The sequence below is a fragment of the Mustela nigripes genome, chromosome 2 (genome assembly GCF_022355385.1).
Source record: "Mustela nigripes isolate SB6536 chromosome 2, MUSNIG.SB6536, whole genome shotgun sequence".
Classification (NCBI taxonomy): domain Eukaryota; kingdom Metazoa; phylum Chordata; class Mammalia; order Carnivora; family Mustelidae; genus Mustela; species Mustela nigripes.
In genome coordinates, this window is record NC_081558.1 from 130472327 (window position 1) to 130499907 (window position 27581).

Sequence of the window (27581 nt, forward strand, 5' to 3'; positions counted from 1 at the left end):
TCTGTCAAATAAATAAATAAAATCTTTTAAAAAAAAAATAACCCCCCATGTTGCATCTCCACTTCTTCATATAAGGTAGATCATATGATAGCTGTCTTTCTCCGCTTGACTTATTTCACTAAGCATTATACCCTCTAGTTCCATCCACGTCATCACAGATGGCAAGATTTCATTTATTTTGATGGTTGCATAGTATTCCATTGTGTATATGTACCACAACTTCTTTATCCATTCATCTGTTGAGTGGAGATGCAACATGGGGGGGTTAAGGGGGTAGGAGAAGAATAAATGAAACAAGATAAGATTGGGAGGGAGACAAAACATAAGCGACTCTTAATCTCACAAAACAAACTGAGGGTTGCTGAGGGGAGGGGGGTTGGGAGAAGGGGGGTGGGGTTATGGGCACTGCGGGGTATGTGCTATGGTGAGTGCTGTGAAGTGTGTAAACCTGGTGATTCACATACCTGTACCCTGGGGGATAAAAATATATTACCTAGTTCATAAAAAATTAAAAATTAAAAAAAAATTAAATTCAGATGTGTCCATAAGTTGAGTCAGAAAAGTTAAATGTGGATAGTCTGATATCAAGAGAAAACCTTTTCTTGGTTGACTATAGCAAATTTTGATGTTTTGTTTATTTATTTAGTATGAATATATGGGATTTTTACATTAAAATTCATTTTATTATTTTAATATACAATATTATACATTAAATTACATATTATTTATGTGGATACATTCTATATAGAATATCATTCTATTTTATTATATCATATTACCAGATCTTACGTACAAAAAAGAATATAAAAAGATAATATCAGTACTTTTAACTTCCTCTTTGAAGGAAAGTTTTTTCTGCCTGTGTGGGTCTTTTTATTTTAGAGGTCATTCAGTGACCTGCAGCTCTCAGACATATAACATTATGCCAGTAATGTATGTAGTTACAAAGAGTCTAGAGAGTCTAGAGAAATCCAATAACCATATGTGTCAGGAAGAAGGAATGTCTTTTAATTATGGACTTTTTTTTTTTTTTTTTTTTTGCAAATTTAGAGGACCATGTCAATCTTCTAAGATTGTACCCACATCATATTATTTATATTTCAAAGTCTCTGGTGATCACCATTCCAGACTCAAAATTTCTGTCATCATAACATAGTTACTACTTTTTTTATTAAAAAATGAATCCATTTATTATATATTTAATAAAAAGGACTAGATTCTTAGTTCTACCATATTAAAATAGCTAAGTCATATCTGTGTATATGATTAAGAGACCTTAGAGTCATTGACTGTGAATCACCACCACTTCCACTACTGACTAGTAAACTGCTGATCTTTTGCTTTCTTAGGCAAAACAGCTGTCAAGATATTGATGCATGACCTGGACCTCACCAATTATTGTACCTAATAACTTAGAAATACAAAAAGCAGTGACAGGAGGAAGCTATTCTCATGAGGACTGCATTAGGGAAGGCAGCTCTACCACACACAGGTGGCAGTATTGGCAATGGTTTTAGCAACACTCCCGACATCCAGAGTACTGATGACAGAGGTGCACTTTGCAGGGTCTGTTCTCAAGAACACCGGTAAAGGACTCTTTATGTCTTTATGGTAAAGGACTATTAGGTGATACAACTTTTATTTTTAGTGTTTTGTTTTGTTTTGTTTTGTTTTAGTACTCTCTACAGCAAACATGAGTCTCTAACTCATGACCCAACATCAAGAGTCCCATGTTCCTCCAACTGAGCCAGTTAGGTGCTCCAGGTGATGCAACTTTAGATATTACTCCTGGCTACATAGCATTCAAACTTGATTCTGGACATGTACCAAAGTTTGCGTGAGCTACCAAGTTTTCCTTTGTTAAATTTCCTTTCTGTTTAAATTAGCCAAAGCCAATATCTGAGGTTGACAATTAAAAATCTTGACTGATAGAGGGAACAAATCAATTAAAATACTCAAACATTGTATGTCTTAAAGATGAAAATTTCTCTATAATTCAAAGCACTTTTTTAATATCCTTAATTAATTAGATAAACAGATGTGCTGTATACTTATCATATGCAATTCTTCATGGTAGAGCTAGCAAATTTTGGAATATCTCAAGTCTCCTGTTCATTATAGTTATTTTTTTGTTTTTAATTAGATTCTAACTGCCTATTCACAGCTGGAAATCATTCACTCATGCGACTTCCTAAATAAACCAATGCTTTTTTAAGTCAGAGATTTTATGATAACATATTTGTAATATCTTTCCATATCTATTTATTTCATAATCATCATATATGTTTGTCATTACTATCACATATATATATGCATGTGTATATCATAGTTTTCCATAAGCATAAAATAGAAGAGATTATTTAAATATTTTTAAATTAAATATTTTGAAGTACAAATTATCCAGACATTGTCTCTACTTTAGAGGATTTCCTTTCCCTCCATCCCTGAGGCCATGAGTGCCCTATTAAAAGCTCCCAATGCTACTCTTTCAGTCTGAAGGTTTTGCTCCACAATCTGTGTTTAAGCACCAGATGCTCTTTTCATTTTTCTCCCAGTCTCAATTCTTTTGCTTGATAATTAGATTTTCAATCTCTGTCCCTAATTTTACTTCTCTTACTCCCCCATTCATAGAAGCCTGGTTGTAAACTTTTTCTTGCACAGAATTGTGGTTTCTCCCCAAGATGTTACTTTTTACTTGCTCCCACATCTCCAGAAAATGCAACTGTGAGTGGTACCCAGCTCTATCTGACCTTGGCAAGGATCCCTGCATGCTGTACCCAGTATGAACCCCACTCCACAGGCTCCAGCCTGTCTGGGACAAGAGGTAATCTGACAAGAATAACTTAATAGCCAAAGGCAGCCTGCACTCCAAGTGCATTGTTGCCAGAACAGCAGAAATGCTAAGTTTACCGTAAGGGATGAACAGCTTTTTAAAAGTGTCTAGCTGCAGGGAATTAAAGCGTCCAGATGGCAGAATTGCTCCTGATCTGCATCCAGACACTCCACCTTGCAATTCTCTAAGACATAGTCCCATTCTTAGCAATTCTAGGCTCAAACTCAGGAGGCAAGCTTCTCGCTTGTGCACCCATCCTTCTTCCCACTCAGATATGTACGGCCTTCTTTTTTCCTGTTCAAATTATAGGTACTTAAAAATAGTATATCTAGTTTAGTTTGGTACATAAACAAATATACTCAGAAGACAAAGCACTGTAAATTCTCTCACCCACACTTGTACCAAATGGTGCAAATAATTATACCTTCCTAGGCTTCAGGGCATTCTTCTGAAAAATTCATTGTCTATCATGTTTTATGAGTGCAATGGTTACAGTGTCATGTTTTTTTTTTTTTTTTTTTAAGCTACTGTAATGTGCTCTGAAATCCTAATCCAAAGTATAGTAATGTCCCATGATCTCCCCATCTGGAGCTCAGACTCCTGGCAACTTGAAGCACAGGCAGAGATCCAAGCTCAATAATAGTTCACAAAAGTTCTGGAGAGTAAATATAGACTTCACATGTCCCACAGATAATGCATTTCACTCCTCTCATGGACACATATTGCAGTTCTCATCAGATTTAGAAAGGAGAACAAAGTAAAATGTTTCATTTCTAAACAAAACCAGATCAATATTAAAGGGAGATCAGCCGTATGTCATCCTCATAAAAATTCTAAAAGCCAATTTTTTCAGCATCATTTATTGGGTGGTCAGCCCTTTTCCTACTGATTTGTAAAATCACCTTTGTCATAAACCAAGTTTCTATAAATGTATGGTTCTGCTTCTCCATTCTTTATTTTGTACCATTGGTCTGTTTGTGGTTATTCTATGCTGACACTTTCATGTCATTGTGGTTAATTTTACTTACTTATTTGAGGAGAGAGTGAGAGAGAGAAAGAAGGAGCACACATGCACATAGGAGCAGGGGGAGGGGCACAGGGAGAGGGAAAAGCAGACTTCTCTGAGCATGGACACCCCACTCTGGGCTGGATCCCAGTATTCCAGGGTCATGACCTGAGCAGAAGGCAGACATTTAACCAAATGAGCCGCCCGGGCACTCCTAGAGTGACATTGTTATAATTCCTAACCTTTATAATATATCTTAAAATTTGATGGGGAAAGTTTCATATTTTATTCTTCAAAATTATCTTGCCATTCTTGGATGTTTATTCTTACATGAAAACTAGAACCAGCTTCTTAAGTTCTATTTAAAAAAATACATTTGTGATTTGTATAAGTATTTCCTCAAATTTATAGATGTTATAAGAAAATCAACATCTATTTTTTCATATAATACATGTATTTAAAAATGTTTTGTATTGTTCTCAATAAAGATCTTAAGCATCCTTAGATTTACTTTTCATATATTTTTATTCTATTTGAATAATGTTTTCAATTATTGGCATATATAAATATTATCAATTTTTTTAAAGATTTTATTTATTTGAGCGAGAGACAGTGAGAGAGAGCATGAGCGAGGAGAAGGTCAGAGAGCGAAGCAGACTCCCCGTGCAGCTGGGAGCCCAGTGCAGCTGGGAGCCCAGTGCGGGATGGATCCCGGGACTCCGGGATCATGACCTGAGCCGAAGGCAGTCGTCCAACCAACTGAGCCACCCAGGCGTCCCAAATATTATCAATTTTTTTTTTAGATTTTTATTTTATTTATTTGACAGAGAGAGATCACAAGTAGACAGAGAGGCAGGCAGAGAGATAGGAGGAAGGAGTCTCATTGCTGGGCAGAGAGTCCGATGCAGGGCTTGATCCCAGGACCCTGAGATCATGACCCTAGCTGAAGGCAGAGGCTTTAACCCACTGAGCCACTCAGGCACCCCCCAAATATTATCAATTTTTAATGTCAATCTTGCATCTAGTTCACTTGTTAATTTTATACTGTTGGGTTTTTTTTTTAAGATTTTATTTATTTAATTGACAGAGAGAGACATCACAAGTAGGCAGAGAGACAGGCAGAGAGAGAGGGGGAAGCAGGCTCCCCACTGAGCAGAGAGCCCGATGAGGGGTTCAATCCCAGGACCCTGGGATCATGACTTGAGCTGAAGGCAGAGGCTTAACCCACTGAGCCACCCAGGCATCCCATACTCTTATTTTTTTTAAAGTTCTCTGGAATTTTTCATGGAAATTGTCACATATATAGATATTGGAATTTTTCTCCTTTTCATTCTATGTATCTTTAACTTTAAATTTTTGTTATCTCATTAGCACTTTTCAGAGCAATAAATAATATAAACAGTAAAATACAGTACCCATGTCTTACAGTTATGTTTGATTATTTTATAATATTTCTATTATTAATGATGTTTGGTTAGTTGATTAGTTTTATGGCCTTAATTACGTTAATGTAGTTTCTTTCAATTCACAGTTACTTAAGAATACGTTTTTGGTTTTTGTTTGTTTGTTTGTTTGTTTTTGTTTTTGTTTTTGTTTAAATATTGGGAATGGATACTGAATATAATAAGTGCTTTCATGCATCTTTTGAGATAATTTTTTCTTTTAAACCTATTAATTTAGAGGATTACATTGTCAGATTTTTAAGTTGAACTATCCTGTGTTATAATACAATATTTGTTTCTATTCTTCTGACTCCATTTACAGAACTAATAGTTAGGATGACTGCATCTGCAGAGTACCTCGCTGGCTTGTCTTAGGAATGTGTGACTCTTGATCTCAGGGTTGTGAGTTCCAGCCCCACACTGGATATAGAAATTACTTAAATAAATAAATATTTTTTAAAAAGATGTCTGCATCTGCTTAATAAATGAGGCTGTGACTATATATCTATCATCTATCTACCTATCTACCTATTATCTATCTATTTCTAACACTATCAATCTAAGACTATCAAGGACAGACCTATTGTACCTATTGTCTGAGAAAATTCGGTTTATTGACCCTTAGCAAAGAGAAGAACCACTCTAAAGCCATTAGGAGAATCTCATTCAAAACTGGAAAAGGTGAAGTAATCATGAGGTTTGGAGGAAGAGTGGAGTTTAGATAAAATTTAAATGGTTTTGATAGGCTTAAATCAGAGTAAACTATATGTGAATGAATCACTATCAGCTTTGAATGTCAAGGGGAGCCCAGGCTTCTCTTTCTTTGAAAACTACAAAGTTATTATAAATGTGGAAAGGTGAGTTTAGAAACCCTTATATGACATTCTCCATCTGGATTGGAAATCAAGACTGCTTCTCTGTGTCAAAGCCAATTAGATCCTCCAGGCAATGAAAGTATGTTACATTTATACTGATGTAATTTCAAACAACAGAGTTTCAAATAGTCTTTCATTTTGGAGATAGAGAACAAAGTTTTGCAGAGAATAAAAAAGTAATTATTCCAAGAAGAAATTGCTATGATACTTGAAAGTTTCTGAGTGAAAGTTTCTGAGTGACCTTGGGAAAACATTGTTTCTTTTTAACTGGAAAGCTGGCTTTGTCTGTGTCTGTCATCCCTGCTTGATGACTGAAAGGGCAGGTTTTTGCTTTCTAAGTCAGAGCTAATTCACTCTCTTCCTCTCTTTTATATATATTTTTATTTACATAGTATGCATACACATGCATTATAAATGCGAATATATGAATATTTATGTCAACATATGTGTGTATACATGTATTTACACATCAGTATGCACATACATTGAAAATAATGCATTTATATTATAAAATAATGAGATTTTTATCAATACAGTAACTCACATGCACATATATAATTTTAAACTTTCACTGTCCCAGATTATTTTCATACCAAAGCTTTAATTGCCTATAAAAACATTAAGTTGTATAGATGCCCTACTTTAAAAAGTGCAGGCATCCAAATCATTAACAATGCACTTTCTTTTAATTATTTCATTATTTGACATTAAATTCTAATTTCAAGAATATAAATATCTGTAGAGGATAATATAATAAAGTAAAACAATCTGTGGCACTACTAAAATACTACTAATATACTATAACAAATGTTGATATTTTGCCTCAGACTTGTTTTTCTTTAAGAAACTCAGATTTGTTTTTCTTTAAGAAATATACTATTATAGCAGCACCTGGTCGCTCAGTTGGTTAAACATGGGACTCTTGATTTTGCCTCAGGTCATGGTCTCAAGGTCATGAGACTGAGCCCTAAAACAGGCTCTTCACTCAGCATGGAATCTGCTTGAGATACTTTCCCTCTCCCTCTACCCCTCCACTCAAGTTCTCTCTCTTTTCTAAAATAAATAAATGAAACTTAAAGAAAAAAACATGCTCTTACAGATATAATTAATATCATTTACTCCTAATCTCTTCAGTGTTAGCAACTGAATTTTAGTTACACACAAATATGTACATCCACACACATATGTGTGTATGAATAGATGTATGTGTGTACATATATATAATTAAAATGAAGAACCGCTACTTAAAAACATAAAGAATATATATACATGTGCATATATATATACATATATATACACACACATACATACACTCACATACACACAGATATCTTCTTTTGTTTTCTATTGACTTTTTTTTCTCATGATAAGTAATTGATAGTTTTCATATCCATTGTTACTTCTTCTATTTCTACCAATTATTGTTTTATAATTTATATTTTACAATTTATTGTTTTAGAGAGAAATAGAGAAAGAGAAAGAAGAGCAGAAGGAGAGGGAGAGAGAGAATCTTAATCAGGCTCCATGCCCATAATCCCACCCCCTTCTTATTTTCAAATACAGCTCTGTGTTTGTAATTTCCTGTTTTAATTATTTACAAACCATTGCTACATGACCACAGTAGCAGATAAGGAAAAAACTTCTCAGACATAATCTAATAACACCATCTGGAAGGGAAGCATATTTACCTTATTTTCATATCTATAGTCTATGCCACTATAACTGTTCACCATTTTGTGTATGTTACATCTCTACTATATTACCAAAAGTGATATTTGTTGAATGAATGAATGGAGATTAATGAATAAATGTTTTGTGGCTTGGTAGAGCAATTTTAATATAAAGGTATTGTTAGCAATGCTTTATACCAACATATAATTTAGGTGTGATATCTTGTTTAGTAAGTGATATTATGTGTGTTTTAGATTCCTTTTATCGTACTTGAATGATCTCCTTTTGAAAATTTTCTCAATTCTCCATTATGTTAGATGAATAAGTATAGAGAAATAAGATAGTATTTTTCTAAGGATATTACAGTTTGGAAACTGAACTTGACTTAAAGGCACAAAGAAATTATTTTTGTGAGAAAAGTGAGGTAGATTGTAAATGACTTCTTAAAATGAAAATAATGTTGTTAAATCCTATAAGGAAATTCATTAAAGAAAGTTTTTTTTTTAAATATCTGGAGAGGATTTTTTAAAGCATTTAAAAAGAAGTATGTTTATCTTAAGTAATATCATTTAAAATTCATATTTTCTGAGGCAAAACCTTAATTTGAAACAAGGCTCTCATGGAAATATTACTTAACATACAAAATAGAAATCATCCAAGAATGAAATCATTTCTATGTAAATGGAATTATTGTTATCATAAATTTAATTCTACAGAATTGCTCAATTTAGTCTGTATTCAGATAATAATGGGCTAGAAATTTAATCTTTAAAAATGTTATATATTATTACTTTTATAAGAAAATAATTATGGTGTCTTTCAAACATTCTATAGGTATCCGTATGCTATTTTCTGACACTTTAGTGTCACAAATACATTCCCATACACACTTAAAAGCAGTAACATCCTTCTCTTCTTCACCACTTTTTTGTTTTTGATATTTTTCTTTGATGTTTAGTCCCAACATGAGCTGCTTCATGATTGATGAAACCCAGCAGGCTGTTACAACCATTCAGAGAATAAGCTATGTCTTCATTTATACCTTATTAACTTAAATGCCAGAGTCCATTGGCATGTTACAATTGCTAAAACACTATCTGATCAACCACTTGGGAGTTGGGGAAATAGACTAAAAATTTACTCAGAAATCTCTGGGTCTATAAGTAACTGAGACCTTAGCTATGAAGATTATCTGGTCCAGAATACAGGGTTCACCATTTTATAAATCCAATGGTATATTTCATAGTCTTTCAGATTATTGTACTTAAGAACAAACACAAATCTGATAACAGCACATCTTTAGTTAGAAATCATATTTGACCTCACTGAAACTCCTATCTTCACATTCTCATATTCCCCTTTACCTGACTCGAAATTCACAGTCCATTATTATAATTTTTTTAGCTCCAGTCACTTTGCTGCCTTCTAAATGTTTGTCCCTGTGCAGTTGAAATAGCTGAATTAAGATGTACAACAATGCTGACAGGAATCCCTTTAATTCATGACTTGTAGTTTTGAGTGGTCTCTGATGACCACAAAGGATTGCTGCAATATGGTTTTATTCTATTTACTGTCCCTTCTGAATGACTATTTCATTCATTTTCTCTTTTTAAGCCTCTAATACTTTTCTTTTTCCATACTCTCAGCTGATACAGCCTATTTTTCCTATCTTACTGGCAAAACAGAAGATGTTAAATGAGATCTTCCAGAAGTTCCTCAGGACACTAACTTCCCACAGAAATTTCCTTTTTCTTAGAAACTCTAAAGTCAGTCCTTTCACATGTCCATACAAATCCAGCCTCTCACCTTTCAATCACGTCATTTTCTATCCGTATATATATATATTTTTCCTCTCTACCTGGAGATAGGTAAATTTTGGATTTATCAATCCATAGAAAAAAGTTTGTGTGTATGTATGGTTTATATAAATGAACAAACTGACACACACAAAATTAAAAACCTATCTTGAGCATATATTACCCCTTTGCTGAAACCCCATTTTTCTGCTCTTTTTAGAAAAAGAATCTTAAAGAATTTCCTATGCTCAATATCTCCTATTACCTTGCTTTTATTTTGACTTAAGTCTCTCCATCAGGCTTTTCCATCCACTATTCCTATCAAAAATTCCCTTTTAATATCCCCACTAACTTCTTTCTTGGTAAATCCAATGATCAAGTCTCAATTCACCTAACTTAAAACTATCAAGAGCTTTTGACACAAATGACCTCTTTAACTTCCCTGAAATAAATTAGGTGTGGCAGAAGGTAGCCAGGTGAATTCTGTGCAATAGTCACAGTGGCAGCTTCAATATGCCCAATCAGACCTTTTGCATCCCCAAGCCAACTCCATCTCATGAAATGAAGTTAAAGATATAGTTAAAAGTAATATTCTGTTGAAGAATAGAGAGCCCAGAAATAGACCCTCAACTCTATGGTCAACTAATCTTCGACAAAGCAGGAAAGAATGTCCAATGGAAAAAAGACAGCCTCTTCAATAAATGGTGCTGGGAAAATTGGACAGCCACATGCAGAAAAATGAAATTGGACCATTTCCTTACACCACACACAAAAATAGACTCAAAATGGATGAAGGACCTCAATGTGCGAAAGGAATCCATCAAAATCCTTGAGGAGAACACGGGCAGCAACCTCTTCGACCTCTGCCGCAGCAACATCTTCCTAGGAACAACGCCAAAGGCAAGGGAAGCAAGGGAAAAAATGAACTACTGGGATTTCATCAAGATCAAAAGCTTTTGCACAGCAAAGGAAACAGTTAACAAAATCAAAAGACAACTGACAGAATGGGAGAAGATATTTGCAAACGACATATCAGATAAAGGACTAGTGTCCAGAATCTATATAGAACTTAGCAAACTCAACACCCAAAGAACAAATAATCCAATCAAGAAATGGGCAGAGGACATGAACAGACATTTCTGCAAAGAAGACATCCAGATGGCGAACAGACACATGAAAAAGTGCTCCATATCACTCGGCATCAGGGAAATACAAATCAAAACCACAATGAGATATCACCTCACACCAATCAGAATGGCTAAAATCAACAAGTCAGGAAATGACAGATGCTGGCGAGGATGCAGAGAAAGGGGAACCCTCCTACACTGTTGGTGGGAATGCAAGCTGGTGCAGCCACTCTGGAAAACAGCATGGAGGTTCCTCAAAATGTTGAAAATAGAACTGCCCTATGACCCAGCAATTGCACTATTGGGTATTTACCCTAAAGATACAAATGTAGTGATCCAAAGGGGCACATGCACCCGAATGTTTATAGCAGCAATGTCCACAATAGCCAAACTATGGAAAGAACCTAGATGTCCATCAACAGATGAATGGATCAAGAAGATGTGGTATATATACACAATGGAATACTATGCAGCCATCAAAAGAAATGAAATCTTGCCATTTGCAACAACATGGATGGAACTAGAGCGTATCATGCTTAGCAAAATAAGTCAAGCAGAGAAAGACAACTATCATATGATCTCCCTGATATGAGGAAGTGGTGATGCAACATGGGTGCTTAAGTGGGTACGAGAAGAGTAAATGAAAGAAGATGGGATTGGGAGGGAGACAAACCATAAGTGACTCTTAATCTCACCAAACAAACTGAGGGTTGCTGGGGGGAGGGGGTTTGGGAGAAGGGGGTGGGATTATGGACATTGGGGAGGGTATGTGCTTTGGTGAGTGCTGTGAAGTGTGTAAACCTGGTGATTCACAGACCTGTACCCCTGGGGATAAAAATATATGTTTATAAAAAATAAAAAATTATATAAAAAAAAGAAGTAATATTCTGTTGAAGCAAACATAATGTGATTAGACTTATAAAATTTGAGAGAAGCTTAATAATGTGAGAAAGAGAAAAGTGTCTAGGGGATATGAGAATATAAGTCCTTCAAGGCATATCAGAAGTTATGTTTCCCTTGTCCATAATAAATATACTGATATAAAAAGATTACTTCATAATCATTAAAGATACTCAAGATGTATGTTTTTACAAGAATTCTGTTATAATCATAGATTATGTAGGAAAAAAACTCTAAGTTCTAAACAAAATATAACTAAAATAAGATAAACTGTTATAGTTTAATAGCTAAGGAAGACTTCAGTTATTTCCAGGCCTATCATTGTAATATATAAATAAACACAAACATTGCTATCTTTGCACAAGCACAACTCCTTTCCTTACACATAGTTAAAATAGACACAATGGAATAATCTCTTGGGAACGTTTCATTATGTACATTCAGTAAAGAGTTTTGGAACTACTTCTTTAACTCATTATTTATTTATTTATTTATTAAGTTTTTATTTATTTATTTGACAGAGAGAAACACAGCAAGAGAGAGAACACAAGCAGGGGAAGTTAAAGAGGAAGAAGCAGGCTTCCCACTGAGCAAGTAGCCTGATGGGGGATGGGACTCCATCCCAATAAAGACCCTGGGATAATGACCTGAGCTGAAGGCAAATGCTTAATGACTGAGCCACCCAGGCTCCCCTTCTTCATTTATTTTTCTGGCTTTCAAATTTTATTTTGTTTATATAAATTATTTATATATTTATATATCATAGACTGTAATTTATATATTATTATAATATATAGTACATCATATTTTTTATAAATGTAATAACTCCTTTATACATATTCCTACATCCCCACATTGATACATAATTGTATTAAATTTACAATAATAAAATATATAATTACACTTTCTTTTTTTTTCTTTTTAAAATTTATTTATTTTTTAATAAACATATAATGATCTTTATCCCCAGGAGTACAGGTCTGTGGATCGCCAGGTTTACACATAGCACATATCCTCCCCAATGTCCATATCCCCACCACCCTCTGAAAACACCAAATTTGCCAAATACCATTACAGGTTGAATATGTATATATGTATCTACATATCCAAATAAGAAAAGAATAGCCCTGCTATTGCTTTGAGCCATTTAAAATGTTCTGATTTTAGTTTATGTAACAAATGCTATTTATGGTTCGTAAAAGACGATTTTCATGGGAAACTAAAAGTGTAAAGCCACACACTAAAGATGCTAAAATGTGTGCAAAGAATGCCTGTTTAATTTTCAACAAGATAGGTGTGAAATATTCTTTTTCCCCTGAGTTTATTGTTTAGTTATAAAATATGTATGATAGGGGCAAGAGTAAAAATCAGAAGGCTGCAACAAATAGAAAATTAAAAATGTTGTGTGAACTTGATTGATTCTAAAACAGAAAAAAAAACAAATACTAAAAGCTATCACAAACTCTTGTATTAAAGATAGAAATGCGTTGAAATACAAATGCAATAGTAGATCTTCCCTGGCTGTGATTTTTGCTTAAGGTATATTAATAGAGAATATGAATCAATATTCTAATCTTGATATAATATTTAACCTTACTTTGGAGTGAAGACCAAAAGACTTCAGAAATGACTAAATTAGTTCATACACACACTCAAAATAGCAAACATACACTATTTGTTAACACCAACTAATCCTGAAGATTTGATTTCTATTGGGTAGAGCTAGTGATCTTTAAAGTATATGACCTTTTCTGTCCTTTCCTTAAGTTTCTCTAACTCTGTTAGAGTTACACTTTTTTAGGTTATTTTAAGAGAATAAAGCCAGACAGAGGTAAAATGGGTTCTTTGGCAATGAGTGAGTTTTCTCACAAGGAAAACATTCTAGCATAACCCACACTACAACTCGACTGGAAAATGTAGGATTACAAGTGCAATGTGTATAAATTACACATTTACAAAGTTGAGATGTAAAAAAGAATGAAAATTTATATTTTTATAAGTGAATTTTATTTTGCTTGTTCTTTTTCCACTCATGTTTGGGAGTGTAACATTCTGAACTAATGGTAAACGCAGTGCAAGGTTTTCCTTCCTTCTTCTCCTGCTACCTCTCGGCTCAGTAGGGACCTAATTTGCAAAGCTTCATGTATTTTCATGGTATACAGGGAAATAAGACATATGGTTCATTATGGTCTTCTGTCCCCTACAGGACTTTGCAAACATACATAATCCTTTCTGGTATTTGGCTGTCAGGGAAGTTTTGTGCTGCCTTTGAATCACTAATGCTTCCGTTAACTCTTGCTTTTCTGTTTTTGTCTCTACTTAGCTCTCTCTGCATTATCCTCTTTTCAAACAAGATGATTTTCCAAAATGACTTATTTAACAGATAGCCAATTTTTAGTTTTTCTCAGGGGAACAATTTAAATGTACTATTATATACTATTCTGGGAAGCCAAAACTTTATGTGTCTTTTTTTAAGCCCATATATCTAGTTGTTTTTTAATTATCCCACCAAGTTTTTATTTAACTTGGTACCTCATTTCCTTATCTTTCAATTGTTCTGGCAACAAGGCAAATGTTTAAACTTCTCTGAGAGGTTTACAGTTTCTCAGACTTTTTCTTAGGAAGCAAAAATTATAGTCCTTAGACATTAAGCGATCCTTAAGGCTATCCTGGTTTCCTATTTCCTCCCTCCCTATCACTTAGGATTTAGCCCAGCATAACACATGGATTATTTCACTTTCTAGAACATCATTCTATATCTAAATTGATCACTTTCTTAGTTTCTTTTAACTTTCAAGCTCTTCTAGAGCTTGGTCCAGAAATTGACTTTATCTCTTCTTTGTGTGATGGAAATTAGTTCTGACACTTTTATTCATGTTTTCTAATTTCTTCCTATTGTATATACTATGACCTCATGGTGGTCCAAAAGAAATGTCTCCATTCTAGTCCCTGAAACATGCAAATATTATCTTATGGAAGAGTCTTTGCAAATACAATTAAGTTAAATATATTAAACTAATGAAATCATTTGGGATTACCCAGTAGCTCTAAATGCCATCACAAATATCTTTATAAGAGGAGGGCTGAGGGTGATTAGACAGACACTCACAAAGGAGAAGATAATGTGAGGACAGAGGTAGAGATTAAAGTGATATGAATGTAAACCAAGGAATGCCAGAAGCCACAAGAAAATGTAAGACACAAGGAACCGCTTCTCCTTTAGAGCATCTGCAGGGAGCATAGCCCTAGCCACACCTCGATTTCAGACTTTTGGTTTCCAGAGCTCTGAGAGGATAAATTCCTATTGTCTTAAGGTATCTTGTTTGTGATAATTTGCTACATCATCCATATGAAACTAACACAGCCTAACTTTACCAAGGATTAGCTTTTGATAGTTAGAGACAGCGAAAGAAAACCTTTTAAGATAAATATGTGTGTGTGTGTATCTCAAAATGCTTAAGTTCTGTAAATAAGAATGTGACTTCAAAGATCGTGGTGGCCATTATGAATTTAGAGATCTTTTCAGAAATTCTGCATTGGGCTTTGTTGTAGGCACAGGCTGTGTAAAGGCTTCTTAAATATGTCCTTGTTCTAATCCCAAAAGCCCACAAATACATTATGTTTCATGACAAAGAAGAATGAAAGTACCAGGTAAAATTAATGTTGCTAATCAGCTGACTTAAAATTGTGGGATTATCCTGAATTTTCTCAGTGAGCTTAATGTCATCACAGGTGTCTTTAAAGGACGAAGAGCAGGATAGAAAACTCAGTGTCAGAGTGCTATTTATGAAAAATACTCTGATGTCCATTGCTGGCTTCAAAGATGGAAAAGGGTCACAAGCAAACGAATGTAGGCAGGATCTAGGAGCTGGAAAAGCCAAGAAAACAAATCTTCTCATAGAGCCCCCCCAAAAGAACACAGCCCTTGTGACACCTTGATTTTAGACAAAACCCATTTTAGATTTCTGACCTCTAGTAAAATAGTTTCAAATATTCATAAATCTGTGTTATGTTAAACTACCCAGTTTTTGGTTATTTGTTAAAATAGCAATAGCAAACTAATACAAATATCTACCAAGAATTTTATTTGTCAAAGATAGCTAATGATAATCTTTTCAGATAAACATATGTGTATGTATGTCTTAAAATGCTAAGCTTTTGCAAACAACTTGATTTCAAAAGTTGTGGTTTCTACTATGAATTTGGAGCTGTATTAACAGAAACTTATTTGACCTCTGATTTAGGTTATTTCCACCTAAGCTTAAAGGTGATGTTCGCAGTAATCTATCATTGCCATATGAATCAAGGGAGAAACATACGAAGAAGGACTAGGACAAGATCATTCACTAAAATACTAAAATTCTACCAACATTTTCTCGGATTCCTGGTCTCACAAAGAATAGTTATTTCTCATCCACTTGTCCTTCTCCTTCCGTAGCTAAGAAAGTAGCACAGATGTCCTATTTCTAAGCCCTTCCAGCCTATTTGATATTGATAATTGAGTATCACTTTCTTAGGGACCATTTCCTTGACATTGTTCATTTTCCATCAAGCAAAAGGGAAAGGGCATTGTGCTTCCTTTTTTTTTTTTTTTTCTTTTTTTTTAAGGAAACTTCTCCTTCAAGTGTTAGGGCTCCTGGCTTGCTAAGAGTCCTTGTATCTTTCGCACAAACACATTAGAAGAGGCTTGGTTCTTTCAGAAAATTCAAAACTGTTGACTCCTTCAGCAAATTATCTCAAACCCACCCTTTTGTAATTTTCCCTCTTAAAAATCATGGTTAGGTTGTTATTACAAAATAAATGTATTAATGCACCAAAAAAATAAATATTCATAATTAAGAGTAAGTGGGGCATACCCATAGGCAATCTCCATTATCACTTAGATGTTTATCTATCCAGACTACATTAAATACAAATAAACAAAAAAATAGCTGCATTAGAAGCACATATTCTGCTGAAAATTTATTTTTTTTTTACTTAAAAGAAATATGTAAACACCATTTCACATTTAATACATTTATATTTTGAAGAGTCATAAAACCAGTAATACCAAAGTTGTGAGGCATTATTATAATAGAAATAGAAAAATAAAATTTTATTTTTATGATATTCTAACAAATTATTGATTTCTAAGCAAAACATAGAAATATTTTAAATTACTTTATGACATAATATGTATATGTAATTTTGAAATGTCTTTATTTCATTATTCTACATAAAAGAACACGTGATAAATACTGCAAAATGCAGTGAGAATTGGTTCATCTTGACAACACAGTTCACATTGGAAATGCACCAGGAAGAAAATAATTTCCTATTTTGGAAGGGTAAATTTGAAAGCCTAGAGAAATGGAAATGGAAAGAAGCCTGTAGTAAGCATAGATGATAAGGACTTGGAATAGTGACAGCAATTCAATAAACAAATACAGATCTTTTGGTGTTCTAATATTTTAAGAGTTTCTTGTGTGATTATGGCTTTTTGGTGGGAAGCAGATAAAGAGAGAAGGAGGTGGAGAGGGGGCAGAGGGAGAGTGAAAGAGAGAATGTTAAGCAGGCTCCATGCTCAGTGCAAAGCCCAAGGCAGGCCTTGATCTCACAAACCCTGAGATCATGACTTGAGCCAAAATCAAGGACCTAACATTTAACCAGCTGAGCCACCCAGGTACCCCACATGATTGTGACTTCTATATGGAGACTATATACATATACAAAGAGTTATCTTTAAAAATTGAACACACTTGGGCACTTGGGTGGCTCAGTCATTAAGCTTCTGCCTTCGGCTCAGGTCATGATCCCAGGGTCCTGGAATCGAGCCCTGCATGGGGCCCCCTGCTCAACAGGAAGCCTGCTTCTCCCTCACCCTCTCCCCTTGCTTGTGTTCCTTCTCTCACTGTCACTCTTTCTTTCTGTTAAATAAATAAATAAAATCTTTTTTAAAAAATTGAGCACAGAAAATAGTTTCTGCTCTTATTTTGGGGAGGGAGAATTGGAGACAATAAGAGGAGTCTCACATTACATTAATCTCTAAAATTTTATTGAGCCTATCTATCACGTTCACTTTGGCAAAGCTAAAGAACCTCTGCCTTGCAGAGTGGCAGTACCAGCACTCTGCCCGTCAATAGAGACAGATAACAACAATAAAATTATTCAGAAGAGATTCTTCAGATGGCTCCTGACTGCTTCACTTAGGGTGGACCCTTTTATTTCTGAAGATTGAAATACTGTAAACAGTGAAAGCAATTTTAATAAATACCAGCTATCAGTATTCAGCCTCCCAATTATCAATCAGTTGAATTCGTAATTTTTTCATTTTATTTCAGTTTTCTTCTATTATATTCACTGTAATTTCACTCATTTGTTTTCATCCAAGATGATTCAATTGAATGACCACCAAACTGCCATAAACACACGTATTCTGAGATCATTACTTACATTACATGTAAAATACATTATCACGTCACTTCTCTTCCACTGTGCAATAGCCAGGGAATCTCATGATAAACCTCCCAAATTACATAACCTTTGTGATTTAAGTTTTCCAAATAAGAATGGACAACTTTCTACTTAGTATTTTATCCTCCACAAAGCAAAAATATGTATTACTAGATTAAATACCCTTGTGTGCATACCCTTTCCTGTCTGTATTGTGTTGCTCAAAACATACCAGAGGACACAGGCAGTGGAATCAAGCCTATCCCTATACTGCCTCAACCTAAAGGCATCACATGGCCGGCTTTTGCAGTGCAAACACTTTAATTGGTAGGGAGACCTACTGTAGTCTGCATTTGATACTTCTACAATGCTGATAGCTTTCAATTCATACCAAAGAGAGAAAATAAACATATGAAAAGTTATTGTAAAAGGAAGAGAAATAAGGGATATTTTTTAAAAAAATAACTTACCTGATTTCTTATGTGTCACATTTTCATCCCTCTTTTACTTCTAGAGTCCCCTCTCTGTGGTAACGTGAAGGAACATCTATTAAAAGTTACCACCAGTAAAATACTACTGTGTTAATAGAGGCTACTCTATCCCTTTTGCCACGGCAGTTCTTCCAGAGGCAGAATTTCCCTTAATTATTGACAGAAGGAGCTTCTTCAGGCAGTGGACATTTAGCTGGATGCGAGCCCGTGGGATTGGCAGTTGTGAATGAAAAAGTAAAAACAGCAAAGACTGAATGCTGGCAATAAATACAAAAAGCAACTCCAGCAGTACTAATGTTGTATTTTTCTTATAATTTGCACCTTTAAGAACTGTAGCCCAAGATCACAAATGACCATACAATTAATACAGACAGCAGTTGGTTATCACTAGTACCATTTTATCGAGTGTACAAAATAACTAAATAGGCTTCACTATAGCAAAAACATGCGGAGATATCAGCTAAGCCGAAGCACCCCAGTCATACAGATTCCATTAAGGCCCTGCTGAAACAAATCTGAATTTAATTTAAACTCCACAGGAAAGGGTGCTCTTTGCTTTTCAACTGCTGTTTTTGCCCCCACACCAAGGACTGGGGCTTTTTATCAGCCACCTGCTCTTCCACAAAACTGTCTAAACTGAAATGGATATTTTGTCTTTTTATTTTTACGGTTTTTAACAATCAAGGTTCATGATCCAGAACTGCTGCAGAGATATTGCTGAGAAAGAAAAAGAGTAAAGCCTTCTTAATATCTCGAATCAGCTTAAGCAGGATAGGAAGATTTACGGGTAGAAATCATTACTTAACACTTTCTGTGTTGGATGTGAGCAGAAGAGACCAATGCCATTGCTGCTCCTAGGTTTCTGTGAGGTATTTTTGAATAATGAATACAATATCCAGTATAAAGCTGTCTTTTAATTATTTCCTACTCTCACCGCACAAACCATTTTTGAGACAGGTTGTAAATCATAGTTTCTCTCTAAAGCAATTTTTTATTTCAAAAAATTTTATACCAGATTTTGAGCCTATGAGTTAGCATAGAGGTATGCTATGGTTGAAAGTAGTATTTAAAGCATAGCCCTTCTTGGTTATGCTGTATTTGTATACTGTGGTCACTAAAGTTATTTCAGATGACAAAAAAGTGGGGAATTAGAGCCAGCTGTGTTGGATTGGAAAACACTCTGGGCCAGGAATCCGTTCTATCACTTACTTATAAAATTGTTCTCTTTATACCTACAGAATCCCCTTTATTAGTTTTCAAATGCTATGACTTACAGAGTATTTTCCACAGAAAAATCTGCAAATTGCCTTAACAACTATATCATTCCTGTATATTTTAGATTCCATAGATATTTTGTACCAGTATATATTCAATATATTTTTGAGCGAATTAAATATTATTCTTAATAAGGCCATTGAGAGAATACAAAGTAGAATAAAACTTAATCCCAGCCCTCAATAACATTTTAATGTAAAATTGGAGATGATGGAAAGGAATGTCATTTAAGGAAATAAACACATTCTGTTGTCTTTTCAGTTGGATTAAACAAAATGTTTAAAAAATGTAAGAGTTTGAAAAATTAATAAATAGACAATTTAGATTACAGTTTAGTGGGGTGCCTGGGTGGCTCAGTGGGTTAAAGCCTCTGCCTTCGGCTCAGGTCATGATCCCAAGGTCCTGGGATCGAGCCCCGCATCGGGCTGTCCGCTCCGCGGAGAGCCTGCTTCCTCCTCTCTCTCTTTCTGCCGGCCTTTCTGCCTACTTGTGATCTCTGTCTGTCAAATAAATAAATAAAATCTTTAAAAAAAAAGATTACAGTTTAGTGAATATTTTGGCTGTATAGGGGGCAGATAAATGCCGATAATGACAAAAGTAGCCTTAGATGAATAAGGAACGACTGGAGATGTTTGAGTAGGTGCACGTAATAGTCAACCTTCAAAATTTCTAGCACACACAACAGCCAGTGATGAATCTGTTCCAAAGCTGCAAAATTATTTCTATAAGGGTTATTAGGCATGAGAAGTTAAAATACACACATTAAAAAACAGAGTTAAACAACAACAACAACAGCAACAAAGGTAATAAGAGAATTTGGGGGGAAAAAATCTTCCTAAAATAAGTGCATAGACAAATCAGTACATTGTTATTTTTTTAATATAATTTTTTATTTTTTATAAACATATATTTTTATCCCCAGGGGTACAGGTCTGTGAATCACCAGGTTTACACACTTCACAGCACTCACCAAAACACATACCCTCCCCAATGTCCATAATACCACCCCTTTCTCCCAAACCCCCTCCCCCCAGCAACCCTCAGTTTGTTATTTGAAATTGAAATTGCTCTTTATAAAAAAGATCACAAGCATAATAAATAAGTAATAAATAACTTAATAAGCAGAATACGTCCAATTGTATGAGAAGTTCAGTTTGGAAACTCAAGAAGCATGCGGGAGAGTTATAAGAAAAGATTAAATCTTGGGCAGCCTGGGTGACTCAGTCCGTTAACCTGCCTTTTGTTCAGGTCATGATCTCAGGGTCCTGGGATCCACCCCCATATCAGGCTCCCGCTCAGCGGGGGTCTGCTTCTCCCTCCACCCCTCATCTTCCTGCTCATGATTGCTTTCTCACTCTATCAAATAACTAAATAAACTTTTTTTAAATGATTAATTAATTAATCTAATATATTACTTTGTGGAAAGAATGGCACTACTACTGGAAATGGAGAAATTTGGATTTTGAAGCTTTTTTGGAGGGATGATAATGAATTCTGTATTGAAAATGCCAAATTGACGGTGTTAGGGATTTCCAGACATTTTCATAAGGGTGTTTGAAATGTTAAATGAGAATAAAAATACACTGATAAATGATTAACTTAATAAGGGTAAAAATGAAATTTTGAGATCTGAATGAGATTATAAAAGAAGGATTTTAATAATTGCAGCAGAAAAGTCCAAGAAAGAGAATCTTAATGAACATGAACATGTAAAAAATTCTCTCCAGATTCCTGAAAGATCTCAGAAACCTAAGTAAATATTTTCACTGGGTAGTTAGAAAACAAACAAAAAACAACTTTGTTTTTCTTTTATTGTTTGAATTTGTTTGTTTATTGTCAATTTGTCATTAACATGCTAACAGTTTATATATAGGTATTTTCATTTTTCCTCATCAAACTTAATGGGAGGAATAAAAATGTAGAGGAATGAAAAGAAAAAATGCCACATCTTTTTAGATTAACTCAGAATTACTCATTTAGTAATCTTTAATAAATGGCCAAACTCAAGTCCCATCCCTGTATCTTGATTTAACTTTTCTGGCAGAGAGCGTGGATATTAACACTTTTTTTTTTTTTTTTTTTTTTAAGATTTCACCTATTCATTTGACAGACAGAGATCACAAGTAGGCAGAGAGGCAGGCAGAGAGAGAGAGAGGAGGAAGCAGGCTCCCTGCTGAGCAGAGAGCCCGATGCGGGGCTCGATTCCAGAACCCAGAGATCATGACCTGAGCCGAAGGCAGAGGCTTAACCCACTGAGCCACCCAGGTGCCCAACACTTTTTAAAATTTAATTTAATTTAATTTAATTTTTGTGTTCCAAAATTCAGTGTTTATGCACCACACCCAGTGTTCCATGTAATATGTGCCCTCCTTAATACCCACCACAAGACTCGCCCAACCCTCCATCCCCCAACCCTCCAAAACCCTCAGTTTAAAATATCTTTCAGTGCTTCCAGTGTAATCTGGGGTTAAGAATCCCTATAGTCTATGGTACATTCATTGTTGTTTCTTTAGCTATTAATAAATAGGGACTGTTCGAAGATAATCTTAAAAGGCAAATAGCCACTAATATTATTCCAACGGCAGATTTATATCTGACTCTTATAACAAACCATTTTAATGTGGTAAATGGCTAAATGTTCTCTAGATTAACAATTTTTTAAAGAGAAACTTGAGACACACAGACTAATTAATGGTAGTCTTAACTAGCATTTACGGAGCATTTGCTGTGAGCCAGGAGGCTGTTCTCAGCAGATTGTATAAGATACTGATATAATCTTTACAGTCAACCTATGGGAATATACATTATTCAGATGAAGAAACTGAGGAAGAAACATACAAGGGTTATGTAACTTGCTCAGGGTCACATGTATACTTCTTAACAGATTCAGAGTTTCTTTCCAGGCTGTCCAGCTCCAGGACCCACTCTGTGAGTTTTCAACTTTTTTCATAGCGCTATGAGTTTCCTGACTCCTTCCTAATTTTCTTTCCACTGCATGGTGCTATATTTCCCTTGGGGTTAACATCCTGGAGGTGATATGAGCATATGTGTACAAAAGACAACTCTTCAGAGAAAAGCAAACAGATGAGTAAATAAGTCGCTATTTGAGGTTGTTCCTTACAGAAAGGGAATCATAAGCAAATTTTTTAATATTTTTACTTCGATAAATATTATGATAAATTTTCAATGAACATCTTTACTTTGGAGTTAGAAGTAGTGGATTCTTTAATATTAGAAAATACAGATTTTATTTAATATATGACACAATTAAACAATTTGCCAATACATGTAGATGTCATTTACCCATGCTTCTGTTTACTATGTATTAAAATGGGTAGTGCTGTTTACCTAACAGTGTTAAGGTATAATAAGTTAAATTTTATGAAATGTTTCTTGATTTCATTAAAACATCAAGAATTTGGACCTAAAAAAAACTGATGATTTTTTTGGTCCCAGTCACTAAATTGAAGAGTAAAATTTGCAACAAGCTCAGCCTTTCTGCAACAATCATTTTGACTGGAACAGCAGTAACTGACAATAGTTATACAATTATGTGAAAATTCATTGATTTACTTGTTTGTAATAATCAAGGAAGGTGTGCACCAAACCTGCCTTATAAAATATTATTATAGCCTAAGTATGTCAAGGACAACATGATTATAGTGAATTTTCTCTGTTCTAATTTATAACTCAAAGGATCTATAACAACTAAAGTTAATTTTAAAAAAATAACCAGAAATTAACAAATTAAGAGTTTTGTGGAAAGATTTTCACATAGGTAGCAAGTGGTAATATGTGCCTTGGAACGTTTTTTCATTTAACTGATATTTTTAGGTTTTGCTGTTTTTCTTTCAACATCAAACAGACCCAATAAGACTATTAGAAAATGACAAATGTATGCATCAAAGTTTGATTTTGATTCCCTAAAAGAACTATATCTGTAAGTCTGCATAAAGAGTAATTCCTAAGCAATTACCCAATGAATAATGTTAAGTCGATAAATTATTTACTTTATTCATTACACTAATTAGTAAGTTTGTTTTGTAACATTGCTTTTTTAATTGCCATCAAACAATAAATATTCTTTCTGTTAATAAGTATCAGTAAGAAATCTGATAAAAATTATTGATAATAGTAATACAGATAACTACAACTTTATAGAATGTAATAGTTTCTAAGTGATATTGTGTTACAATTATATACTTGTAGCATTTTAAATATAATGACTAACATTTATAAATATGACATAGGATTATATATTTTGTACATCAAGCTATAAACATATTCAAACTCAGTTTTCTAATTTTTACTTTTTGGAGACGTGAGATTGTGTTATATTTCTCATAGTCACTGTGAGTTTTAAAATTCCTTCCTAGTTATATGGAGTATTATAGCAATAATTTTTAATATATTTACAATCATATGTGTATACTCACACATGTGCACACACATAAATACACACACAGACAAACATAGAAATAATTTTGTCAAGTTTTTTTCCCCATTAATGGGATAAACATTAAAAACGTTCAGTTTTCTTTTGTCACTTAGTATGTTTTTATTTACATTTATGGAATTATATATATTTTTAAAGCACTGCCTTGTATTTTCTATTATGGATATAAAATAATAATTCCATATTGATAGACATTAAGATTATCTCCAGTTTTTCACTTTATGAGCAATTATGCAAAGAACACGTATTTACTAGGTTTATTTTTCACCTTTACACATCTATCCCGTTTGTAGTACCCCAACACCTAATGTAATGACAAACAGATAACAAGTACAACAGAATTCTAATATCTAAAATTTTGGAATGGTCGCAAGCATTAATAAAACCACTAAATATTTTAATACAATACATGTTTTATGAAAATTATCAGCCAGTCCTAGATAAAACCATCAATGGTTCTATGGCAATGGAAAACACCCTTGGATTACCAAAAGCTAGAAGTATTTTTTTTTTTTGATGATAGAATGATAGAAATAGATAATTGTGTTTTTTTAAAAACAATTTGAGAACTGGGAGTGCATTTTTTTTTCTTCAAAATACAGATAAACAATTATTTTGGAAAATTCACATGTGAGCCAGAGTCTCCTAACCTCAAAGAAAAAAAATGAAGGTCACTTTTGACAGTGCATAAAGATGAACAGAAATGGAGACAGGGAGACTTTTGATTATGACAAATCATAATTTAACTATGGATTTTATGAAAAGAGGTAGATAGGAAGGCATAGAAATATTTAAGATAAGTATAATGAAGATACTAATAGGGTAAGAAACTAAATAGGCATATCCACTTGACTTTTCCTAAGTTTTTATTTCCTAGTTTTTCTTTCTGGTGCCCTAAAATATATGGTTTAAGCATTTTGACAGGAAAACAAATTAGTTGTGAACTACTATTAGCTTGCGTCCCTATACTGTGGGCAAATAGAGACACATTCCCCTAAGCTCTAGGTAGCAAGCATTCTAGCAGAAGCTCTGGAAGGCTGATCAGAACTTGACCTTGAATTTGAAGGCTGATGGCAATAATAAAAGATGTGGATGGATCAGCTCTTCGAGTTGAAAAAATAAAGAAAAAAAATCAGAGACTGGAACTCATTCACATAAAATCATCCCAAACTGTCTCCTTTACTATAAATTAAATTTATTAATACCTCGACTCCACCCACCTCACACCCTCCTTTACCATAATGTGCCCATTTTCTGAATTATTTTTATTTTAAGGATTTTTTTTTAACCATTTTAGGTTTATACCAATGGTTCGGAAAGTGGGAGTGGGAAGAGAGTCAGAATTTAGTTTAGAAGGAGGTCAATGTGAATTACGTTTGATTTGTCCATTGTATTTTTCTCAAGTCTCCATGAGATGATTCTTGCCTCAAGTTTAGCTTCAAAAAGTCTTTGACTATATCAGCAACATCAGAAGAATCAGTAAATCCAAGGCTCTTAAATATCTAAGTTCATAATTAGTAAACCTCTTAACATTGTGTTATAACTTGAGTATGAGCAAAATAATTATCATTTTCAGTAAGATCAATTCCAACCCAGATTAGATATCACTTTGACAAAATAGTACTCTATTCATTTACCTAGATTAATTCAGGGGTTGTAGAGGCTTGTTAGACTACCATAATATGATAGACAGACTGGGTGGCTTAAACAACAAAAAATGGTTTTCTCACAGTTGGGGAGCCTTGAAGTTCAAGATCAAGGTGCCAACATGGTTGGTTTCTGGTAAGATCCTTCTTCTTGGCTTATAGATAGATGAACATCTTCTTGCTGTGTCCTCACATGGCCTTTTTCTCTGTGCGCACAAAGAGACAGAGATCTTTGGTGTGGCTTTCTGATCTTGTTAGGATACTTACTCAATTAGGGCCCCACCTTTATGAACTTATTTGACTTTAATTACCTTCTTTAAGGCTGTATCTCCAAATATAGTTGCATTGGTGGATAAGATTCAACATATGAATTTTGAGGGTGCCTGGGTGTCTCAGTGGGTTTAGCCTCTGCCTTCAGCTCAGGTCATGATCCTGGGATCCTGGAATCTAGCCCTGCATCAGACTCTCTGCTTGGTGGGAAGCCTGCTTCCCCCTCTCTCTGCCTTCTGCTCTGCCTACTTGTGATCTCTTTCTCTCTCTCTGTTAAATAAAAAAATAAAATTCAATTAAAATTAAAAAAAAAAACATGGATTTTGAGAAAACACAATTGCATCCATAACAGAGATGATACTAAAAATATTTTACAATAGATCCTGGCAACAACTACTCAGAATGAAGGACAAGAGTGGTCACAACAGGACCATGAGGGCCTCATTAAGTCTCTACAAATGATAATAACTGATTTTTATTATAAATAAAATTAGTTTATTGGCTGTTTTGACCCCATTAAGCCATAGTCTAAATTTGTTTAGTGTCATTAAGATTTCACCCATAATAACTCCCAAAGGCAATATTTACTTCCATAAACTTAAAAATAACAAGTCAAACACAAAAACTTCTGTATAACACAACAGTAATAACTATAATACTTCTCAGCTGGATGCCACTATAATCTATAGGTAATAGTCATAGTCATCAAAAACTATTATTCTTGGCAAAAATTCAACTGTATCAGTATGCTTTAAATGAAATCAGTGTCATAAGAAAGCTCTAATTTCTTTTCATTACTTGAATATCTAATTTTCCAATTAAAAAGCAACCTATTCTTATCACTGATATAGTTTTAACTATTAGTGTCTCCCAAAATAGGCTTTATAATTTTCCTTTTCTTGAGGTTAACATGATCATTTCATCAAACTTAATGCATTTTCCTTTAAAGTTTTCAGCAAAATGCACTGACATATACTTGTAAGGTTAAGAAAAGTCTCATAGTTAAGCAAATATAAAAACATTTATGCAAATGTTTAAATATCTTTTTACTTTTTTGGAACATAGCAATTTTTCAGCTTAGCGTTTGACAATATGTCTTCACTAATTACATTACACTTCCTGTGAATCTTACTTTGTACTGCTTGCTTATTAGGAGATTTTATTGGTAGAACAAATCCTATCTTCACAACAGTGAAACTAGACTTGCAAGTATTTATTTAAAACTGAAGTTTATAAAGGTTTCTTTTCCAAAAATAATTCACCATTGAAATGGCTTTTTTTTAAGATGGCGGAGAGATAAGATTTTATTTATTTATTTGACAGACAGAGATCACAAGTAGGCAGAGGGACAGGCAGAGAGA

General features: G+C 34.1%; 1 long non-coding RNA gene across 1 annotated transcript in view; it reads right to left on the reverse strand.

The window, feature by feature from the left end:
* The window catches only part of LOC132010109 (uncharacterized), a 48063-nt gene extending 29295 nt beyond the window's left edge, over positions 1-18768 (reverse strand). Inside the window, exon 1 of the long non-coding RNA XR_009402161.1 lies at positions 18553-18768. This is a non-coding gene — a long non-coding RNA (uncharacterized LOC132010109). The remainder of the gene's footprint in view (positions 1-18552) is intronic.
* Positions 18769-27581: the final 8813 nt, after the last annotated feature.